Here is a 10,315-nt window from a genome sequence, read left to right on the forward strand (position 1 = left end):
CAGCCGCACCGTGTGTAGCACCACCGTTCCTTCCTCTTCCTAATCACCAGCTCGGGCTTCACAGTGTAATTCCCTGCATCCGTGGGTGGCATAGGTAGTCATCTAGGCGCCCTGTTCTCCTCAAGCCCGACGATCACTACCAACCAGCAATTTGGCGTTTTGCTTGCCGCCGATCAGGTGCGCCGCTGAGTCGTTAGGTTGGGAGGTAAGGCCCGTAGGATTGGTAGCAGTTCAACGGCTCGTATCCTCGTACTCGTCTTGACTTCCTCTATCCGGTGCTCGCTCTATTTTACCTAGGGAACTCGTCGACGACGGGGTGACGCATCGGTGTCCGGCTCGGGGCATCACCCTGTGCCTAGACGCACGTGGCCAGACCTTCTCGGCCCTCCCTTGCTTCAACCGTCACTATAGCGTGCACCACGGTGAGCTACTGATGCTTCCGCGTCATCTCTACCTTTCTGTAAGGATGTAGGCTCGCTGGAACGCTCGCGCCTCCATACGGATCCATCGTCTTTGAGGCTAGGGTTGGGTAGTAAACCGTTGGACTTTTCGCCACCTCCCACCATTGTGCGTTGGTCCATGGGTCGACGTTGGCCCGATGGACGCGTATTTTTGGCCCTCAGTAGGCTGGCGTGGTCGTGCTATGCCGATCGGAGCCACGCCATTGTGCACAGGGCGTCGGGGACTGACTCAGTGAGAAGGTAGGGTTTTTGGGGTGCTCAATGTAAAACGTATCTCTAGTGCAATAGTGCTCTGAATCACTACGTAGTAATCTAATAAGCCGGGGACTCTTTTGCAAAATGCGCGGACGCGCTCGCATAGCGGGCTAGTTGGGCCGGCCTGCTGACGCGCGATCACGCCCCCACACAGGCTGTAGTGGGCTGCTGGGCTGAATTGTGGCCGTTGGTTCTCCCTTTTTCTAAAATATTTTTTATTTAGTTTTTAAGGCAAACTCATAAATTCCATATAAATTTGTGTAGTTGACCAAAAATTGTGAAACCAATTTTGCTAGGTTCCTAAAATCATGATCTATCTGCTAGTATATTTTGTTCATATAGTTTTATAATATTTTTAGGAGTTATCTAATTAATTTGAGATGCTTAATATTGTAAGATATAAACTTGTAGGAAGTTTTGTGATAAATTGGTGATAGCGTTGGCTCTGAAACTTTCACAGTAAATTCCTAACATTAGTAGGCGCTCACTGTAATTTTTGTTGCTCCATAATAATTAGTTTGCTAAGATTGCTAAATGAGCCATAGTTCGAAAATATATGTTTAATCCATAAAATGTCAAAATACCTTTGGGATTGTTGGATTAAAACATTTTTTCAGAGACAAAGCCTTACTTGACGACATGGATACATAGACCAGTACGTTAGTCATTAAAGCTAGCTCATTAGCTTGCGGAGCATATTCGTATTTCTAAGAGTTTCGGTTGTCTTTGATTATTTACGTCTCTACGTTGCATCCATGCATATCATGATAGAAACAACGATGGATCGTAGAGATGATCCGAGTAGAGGAAAAGATGGTGCCTTGATGATCGTGTCACCAATGAAATGCTAATCTTTGGTTATATCTTGCACAGACAAGCCCTGGTGCATAACCCCTATTATTCCGTATTTTATTTTATGCTTGTGCATTAAGTTTTAAGGAGTTGAATGAAAACCACTTGTATATATATCATTATCCTATGAGTCCTACTAGTATGCTAGGATCATGTAGATTGCTATGCTATAGGATCCGGTATAAGTTGAGTGATTACCTGTCACTCGTGAGAGATATGAAAGATATTATTGTTGTTATTATCATATTACTCACATGGAATATATATATCAGGATGATAATTGGAGATCGAGCGGAATGGTACTTTGGATCTGAACCAGGTTAGGCATTCGAGCGAGGCTCGGATTGCACTTGTTCCGCCTGTGTCGATTGAGGACCATCCGTTGCCGTGAGACGGTACGACTTGGCTATAGTCTAGCACCGTAGTAAGAACTAAAATATGAAAGATGATAAAATGGTTTTGATTGCTTACCACCTGCTTGAAAGTAGCATAGGTGCTTACATAGAATGATTAGTTAATGAACTAATGATGACTGCTAATAAAACTTGGAACATAAGGATGCACTATTAGTAATGCTTCCGCAGATGTAATAACCCACAAGCCAAATAAGCCTTGTATATCCTTGGAGTCTTTTATTTTCCTCCTGTCGGGTAAGTCTTGCTGAGTACAATCGAGTACTCAGGGTTTTATTCCCCTTGTTGCAAGTGATCGGAGGATACATAGAGTTGACTCTTGTGTGTTTAAACCTCCTAGTGAGCTCAGAGAGGATTCCTTTTACGCTACGACCATAGTGTTTATTTATAACCCTCACTAAAGATTTTTATAAAAAAAGATGTAAAATCTACTAGCATCTCTCGTATATAAATTTCCACTATGTTAATACTCCACTATGTCATTAAATTAATCTTTGTTTCCTTTGTAACTCTAATAACATTGTTATATTCCGCTGTTATAATCAATTGAGGTAATATTCTATTGCTATAATAAAGTGATGTAAGAAATGGCTTCAGAATATTGTAAGCTTTATTCTCTCATTTATGATCATGATGGAAAAATGTGGATTTTCAAGTTCTCCCTTGGGGTGTGCTCGACGGAACAACACAATTTAGTGCACTCTCTTGGGTACTTAGTGTCTAATGAAAGACAAGTACTCTTGGGAGGGCATTAGATTAGACGGTTCTGCCACACACGCATGGGCCCATGCCGGTCGAACGTTGCTTGCCCGCACTTGTGCCTCGTGGCCACGTGGGGGCCGTGCCACTGAACATCGCATGTGCTACGCGCCCACTCGTGCCCTCTCCCCTTCCCAAACGTATCACATGTGCAACATCCGATCTACTTTTTAAACATTCAAATACAACACTTAACATAAAAAAAGAAAGATGAAACACTTGAAACATACAACTGAAACACTCGCAAAAACACTTGAAAAACATTATACACATACACAACATTCAGATAAAACACTTACAACATATATATGAAAACATATGTAACATCCAACTAAACACGCTTGCAAGATAGGTAAAAAAATAGAAAAAATATTTGGAATAGAACCTTGCAACATACGTGTACAACCATTGCAACATATGTAATATCCCGATCTATGTTTGTAACATCCATATGAAACGCTTATAACATACCTCTAAAACATCTAAAACACTTGAAACAAACGCTTGCAACATACGCTTTGAAGTGCAGCATCTACTTGTGCTTGGACGAAATAGAGGCTCGTCGATGCGGAGCTCGACACCGGTGCGTAGCTCGGTGTGGAGAGAGATGCCAGCAAGCAAGCGGCTACGCGGCCCAGGCGAGCGGCTGCACGGCTCCGTCGAGTTGCTGCGCGGGTGCGGTCCCCCGTGGCGAGTCGCCCCTGTACTAGAGGCGGCGGCGTCGGGCGGCTGTGCTGCGCCCACAGTGAGACCCCACGTTGGAGAAGGTGAGCGGCAGGCGAGCGACGCCCTAGAGTCGGACGCGCAGGTCGGATGGCACGGTGGATAAGGTCACTGCGGTGACTGGAGCCTTCTGGATGAGTTGATACGAGCAGCCGCGTTAGGGAGAGGAGCAGCGATGTGGTGGAGACTGTTGGGCCGTTGATAGGTTGTATGGGTCGTGGTCCAATTAAAAAAGCGTCCGATGGGAAGGAAATAGGCCGGACGCCTGCATAGGAGAATTACCAAACAAAAAAGGAGTAGTAACGCGTATGGCGTATACAGTGTGGACAAAAAATACAAAAAAAAAATAACTGCAAAATTTTTTCCTCTTTAATAAGGTATAGATAGATAATAATAATTGATATAAATGATTTTAAAAATGGTTTAGTTGTCATGGAATATTATTGAAACACAATAAGGTAACATTATATATGGGATCCCATCTTTTTTTTTTTGAACTCTGCGGGCTCTTATGGCTCTGGATTTAAAACCAATTGCTCAGCCAAATCGCGAGCAACAAGAGAGTTTACAAACTCTGGGAGGAGGTCCAACCAAACATCAGATTGCCCCGGGTCCCAACACATACCCACTTTGGCAATCTCATGCGCTACAGAATTACAGGAGCGTGGAACATTTCGAATAATATCACATCTAAACTGATCAGCACAAGCAGGTCACGTATGCTTCTGAAAAGAGCACCTTCAGGCGCTAAGTCTCGGGAGTTTGTGATCAGGGCTTCCCTCAACAAGGCGCTGTCGGTCTCCAGTTCAATTCTCGATATACCATGCATCTCCGCAGCTTCTAGAGCAAACTGGCATGCCATAGTCTCAGCCATCAAAGCATCTCTCATAGGACTGACATTGGCTGCACCAGCCATAACCGGGTCACCTCTGCAATTTCTGATGATGAATCTGCATGCCCCTGTTGCCGTTTCTTTTCGGAACGCCCCATCAATATCTATCTTCAGGTAATCATCACCCAACGGCACCCATTTGCGGCGCTGGGCTTCAGCATGGTGCTGTGGCTCTTCTTTTCCCCCTCAGCTTGGATATCTGTCAGTGTGCAGATCACTGCGCCACAGCTCTTGGCTTGACAGACTCCTTTCACCAGCATTCGCTTTGTTCCTTGCATCCCACAGTTTCCACAAGAGAACGACACTTTGAGACATATGTTCGCGTCTAAAGCCAGAACGACAGTCACAAACTCGATCGCTGACTGAGCTTCCAGCAGTTTCAGCCTGATGTTTTCTAATTGTAATTCTCTCCAGCAAGCCCTTACTGTCTTACATTTGAGGAATCGATGGCCTCCATCTTCGTCAAAGCGCCAGCAGTTCGGACATCGTGTATCCAAATCGATCCCCCGCCATCTAATATTCAGCTTCACTGCCAGACTATTGTGTCCCACTCTCCACAAAAATTGCTTGAGCTTTGGTGGCCAACTGGCCATTTTTGCTTTCAAATCTTCTTCCAAACTTCGTCAGCCCTGTTACCACCGGTAGAGCCTGAGCTTTCCCCACGTCGAGTGCAGCGCTCAATCTCCTGGTTGTCTTCTAAAACATGATAAGCAGATTTAACACTAAAGCACTACTGCACAAAACTTAACTGAGGCGGGCAAAATTACTTAACCGAGGCGGGCAAGCCAACCGCCTTCGATGAAAGGTCACAGTTAATCGGGCCTTAACGGAGGCGGTTGGCCAACCGCCTCGGTTAATCGAAGTCATGCAATTGTGTCTTCACAGTTTGACCGTATAGGGATAGAAAGTATATTCAGTGTATCATCTTCCCAAAAATATCTCGGACCAGCTGAGAATCCCAAGTTCCTGTGGCTGGGTCAATTAATTCAGACACTTTAACAGTAGCACTGAGCCTTTTGGTGTCCGAGGCTGTAACACCCTAGAATTCATAAACACCCCGGGATGCCACTAAAATTCACAAATAACAGCCGCGCATAACCAATAAAGATTTTGGTAGCACCTCGTTTGTATTTATAAGCAAAGCAGAAGAATAAATGTGTAAATGGGAGCACCAAACTAAAATTAAAGAACATCCTAGCAAATAAATGAGTTACTCCAAAATGAATAAGTATAACCATCACACTTTCAACATTTTCTCTCAAGTCTAATAAGCAGAACCACATTATTAAGTTTTTAAATACCGAGTCCCTTAATGAAGAAAAAGTGTGAGACGTGCAGCTAATTCCCTCCCCTTCCAAGCAAACGTCAAGTACCTGGATTGAGTAAAGCAAGGGTGAGATGAAACATCTCAACAAGCAAATTTGTTTTAACAAGCTATTTAAACCACAATTTGAATTAAGCAACAATTTAACATAGAGTTCCACTTATAAAGTAAACATGACAGTATTAATATAAAATGTGTGGCTTCCAGTTCTGAGCATCGCCAAGAGATAGATCTTCATAATAACATGAACATATCACTTCATTATACTTGTTGTATGCATATGAATGCAATGCGAAATGTCTCCTGCCTGCACACCCAACAAGGTGTGGAGCTGCATCCCATGACGCTGTACCGGTACGGTCGTGACCATATGTCAACGACATAACTTCCAATGCAAATGAATGATGCAATGCACTTGGCATGCTGCAATAAAATTAATATAAACCACCAATGATACTTCCACTTCCTCTTCAGGTTGTGGACTAACCACATATTCCAATATGGAATAAAGAATCACCACGAATAAATAAATAAGACCGCAATCAAATATGGTTGCATGAACCAAAATCACAAGGTCTGGTTATTAGTGGTATGGCATTATTATAGACATTAAGTTGTAGGTGATGAAAATATCAAGCCAAAACGGTAGCAAACCACCGCTACATTTACTTGCCTTTACCGACGATGAAAACGGACGCTAGTTGCGTCTCGAAGTGACTCCACCTGAACATACATGTTTTTTTCAGTTTGCAGCAGTACCAAAGATGTATATAAACAGCAAACAAATGCTTCCTATGCTCGGAAAAACCCCCACAAACAAGGCCTGACAAAACTCTGGAAATTCAGCCAACAACAGCAGTGCTGATTCAACTTTTGTATCTTTCAATACACAAATGCTATGGTAGAAAAGAAATACATTTATGGAATCTATAGAGCAACCCCTATAACCTTTATATAGAAACTTTATTTTTTATCATGCCTTTAAGAAGACATAAACTGCAAATGAAAGCAGAAGTCATTATCTGCCCGAAAATCAAGACAGCAAACTTAATATTTTTATATCTCGAAATCCTTATGTCAAAATATCTTGAAACTTTACCGGATTATAGATCAATCCATTATCTACAACTTTGGTATTATTCCAATTTGCATCAAAGGTCATCGGGATGCCCAAAATCATGACGAACCTTAACTGAAACTTTTACTGATGAAACATGACAGAGAACTTCAGAAACTCATAGCTGGAGTTCTAGCCAACCAAAACTATTGTTCTTTAATAATTTGGAAAGCTCAAGAAAAACACTACAACTCCCTAGTTATCAACAAAAGCTAGTTTTGACGCTAACATGGTCGGAAAACACCAAACTTCAGATCTGTTCAGCATGCAGTCCAAACCTGACAGCGAACTTTGAAAATTCATAGCTCTCAAACCTGATGGGATAAAATCATGATATTTACCAATCCAGAAAGCTAATGAAAAGTACTACAAATCTCTTATAATTTCTAGAGTCCCATAATGCCTCTATGTTTTCTCCAAAAACCCCTAGATCCAGTTCTGTCCAGACTTCGTCAGGGAAAAGCAGCTTGCTTAGAAAAATCATAACTCCCAAACTACTAATGCTAAAATCATGAAATTTCACAGGCAAACAGATCTGAAGGTCCTCTACAACTTCCTTATTATCAACTTGTTGAGGAAAAATCGTTTAGGTCAATTAAACCACACGAACAGCAGCACTGCTTGAGCTACAGGGCAGCAGACCCTAGGTTGACATCCAAATGGTGTCCCCCCCCCCCCCCACAAACACTAATCCCCATGACCAAGAACCATCTAAACACCTCAATTAGAAGACCTAACAGAAGAATCGCCTCACCTTGGCTACCCCCAAAGCTAGGGCAGCGAGAAATGGTGGGGAAGAAGTCGATCTACATGGGAGATGCACCTCTTCTTACTCCTCTTGCATGTCGTGGAAGACCTCTAGGTGCAGCAGTTTGGCTCGGAGTTGCTCAAGGACAGAGATCGACCATGGGAAAGCTTCTCCTTGTCTTGAAGTTGAAGATGACCATGGGGCTTTATCTTCCCCAACTTCGGCGAGGTGGTGGCGTGGTAGAGCTCCTCCGGCGAGCTGCAGCAGTGGGAGGGGCGTCCTCCTCTTCCTCTTCCTCTTCCTCTTCCTCTTCCTCTTCTCTTCTCCCTTCTCCTCTCCTTTCTCCTCTCTCTTCTCTGGTTGCCAACGTGAATGAGAGATGGGAGAGAGAGGGATGGCTGCTGGTGGTGTATTATGTGTGGAAGAGGTGCTGATGTGTGGGGCCATGGTGGGTGTGTGAGAGGGGGGGCGGCTTGGGCCAGGAAAGGGCTGGTTGGGCCTTGCCCCTCTCAATTTTTTTTTGGGCGTTACATTCTACCCACCTTAAAAAGAATTCGTCCCCGAATTCCTCTACTTGTAAGTAAACAAAATTATAAGACTCCTATCAAGAGCAACAATTAAGAGGTAGCTTGGCCAAGACCTCACTGTATGAAGTGAGAAACGCTTATATGCTCTAGAATAATGAACTCATAAATTCATATTCTCTATAAACAGTAAATCCTTAAAGTCAAACTCAAGTCTCGATAAACACTTTCCCATAGCAAAGAGGTCAGGGGAAAAAAATCTAGCATCACATTTTTTTTGGCTCATCCTACAACAGCAAACTAACAAGTAAATATTGAACACAATTGTCAAACTTTCCTACCACACCAAAGAACATGACAAAGTGTGGCCACAAATGTGCCTTACTCACGTAGCTTACTTCTAAGACAAGCTTAAAATAGCCCTTCTAAAAAGCTGCCTTGCTTATAACTTCCTCGATAAAACGGTCAAGCCAAAAGATGGTAAAAAGAAATAAACTAAGAAATTTCATAGGCTCCACTGGAATAAACCAGCAAGCGCTTGACATTATCATCCTACATTTTCCAATTACTTGACAAAGCAACATTGACTGTACATCACACTTAATTTGCCTAACTTCTGGTTAGAACATTCATCAAGTAGATTATGATCCGTGACCCCATGGGTCAACATTTGCCTTAGACCAACTAGTAGCTTGAAGTGGCTCCATGAAACTATGAAGCATAAATTCGTGCCAAAACTAGTATTTCTTTATACCCCATAGACTATGCATCCATCTATGAGCGAAGAATCAAAGACAACGCACTTGCTTTCTTTCACCTCAACTTTTTCCTCATGGAACAGATAGACTAGCATGACTACCAAACTCTTAAAAGATCCATACATCAAAGGGTCAGATGTAACCTTAGCTACTCCACATGGGACAAACACTAAATCAAGCATGACCAACTTGCCAAACAAACACCACAAATAGAAACCTTGATCCAACCTACAAGTTCGTCTTTGTCTTATAGGCACAGGCACAAACATAAATGAATAACAAGTAAAGCATCACTATACTCCAATACATTGAGCAAAAGAAAACGACAAGAACTATTTTCAGCTAACAACAACATGACTTTTTTTATATATTTATGTATCTTAAATATGCAAAAGAAATGATAGTAAATAATTACGTATTAAAAAAACTACAAAACAAGGTCTACAGCTTTCATGAAGACACCTTATTTTTATTTTGAATTTAAGCATAACAAAACTTCAGTTGAATTCAGATAGTGAATTTTTTTCCAAAATTCTAATAGTCTTTGGTATAATATTTATATCTACTAAAATACTTGCTCAACAATTACGAATCTTTACCATAACATGTAACGCTATCTTGTACACAACGCTTGTTCTTTTGATACTTTCAGCAAACAAAAAAATCACCAAGATGTCCTAATTAATGTAGTAATATTGAACACAGAATTTGACATCAGAAACCAACAACTCACTCGAAAAATTATATTTCAGATATGACAGTAAGATACTAAAGAACACTACAACTTCGGTATTCATTACAAAGACTAGTTAGACCTTTAATATTTGTCAAAAATTGGATTTAATCTATTACTGTGCAGAACAACATGGAAACAGCAACAGCAGACAACATGGATTCAAAAGCTTGGAAAAGGAAATGGGAGTCTTGGGTAGACTAGGGGCAAGCGAAAAGGAAAAGAAGAGACACCGGTGAAATGGTCACCAGAAATGCTCACAATAGGGCCGGCTATGTTACTGTAGCACGAGTTACTGTTGACCCGTTATAAATTTCCCTTCCATAAATCTTAAATCAGCCATAGCTTCGCAATCCAAACTCCAAACAAGCATATGTGTAGTCAGATAGAAAGATCAGTTCGTCGAGCTCCATGTAACTATGGTCTCTGATCATCCACCTAAGCATCAGATAAAATTCTTTTTAAAAGAATTCCACTCAATAAACTCTTGTCAGCCCATTTACCACTTTGCGCTTCTTAACATACAAAACGTATTATGGGTGTTACATTCTATCCCCCTTAAAAGAATTCATCCTCTAATTCTCTAGATCAAACCTTATGAAGAAAAACACCACTAACAAATAATGACACATGTATGATCTAGAAAGATAAGTAGCACACAGGTTAAAAAGTGTTGCAAAGACAGGAAGCCACCTACACAGATTTATTAAGCCAAAGATAATAATAAGCACACACATGAATAATAGATCTGTTCAA

The 10,315-nt window shown here is 41.7% G+C and overlaps 1 long non-coding RNA gene across 1 annotated transcript; it reads right to left on the bottom strand.

The window, feature by feature from the left end:
• Nucleotides 1–5,386: 5,386 nt before the first annotated feature.
• On the bottom strand, nt 5,387–7,849 carry LOC136522940 (uncharacterized). Its single transcript, XR_010776015.1, has 3 exons — nt 7,551–7,849; nt 6,353–6,402; nt 5,387–5,728 (listed from the first exon to the last, which is right to left on the bottom strand). It is a non-coding gene; the product is annotated as an uncharacterized lncRNA (long non-coding RNA).
• Between the last annotated feature and the right edge of the window lie 2,466 nt (nt 7,850–10,315).

The sequence above is a fragment of the Miscanthus floridulus genome, chromosome 18, assembly GCF_019320115.1.
Source record: "Miscanthus floridulus cultivar M001 chromosome 18, ASM1932011v1, whole genome shotgun sequence".
NCBI lineage: Eukaryota > Viridiplantae > Streptophyta > Magnoliopsida > Poales > Poaceae > Miscanthus > Miscanthus floridulus.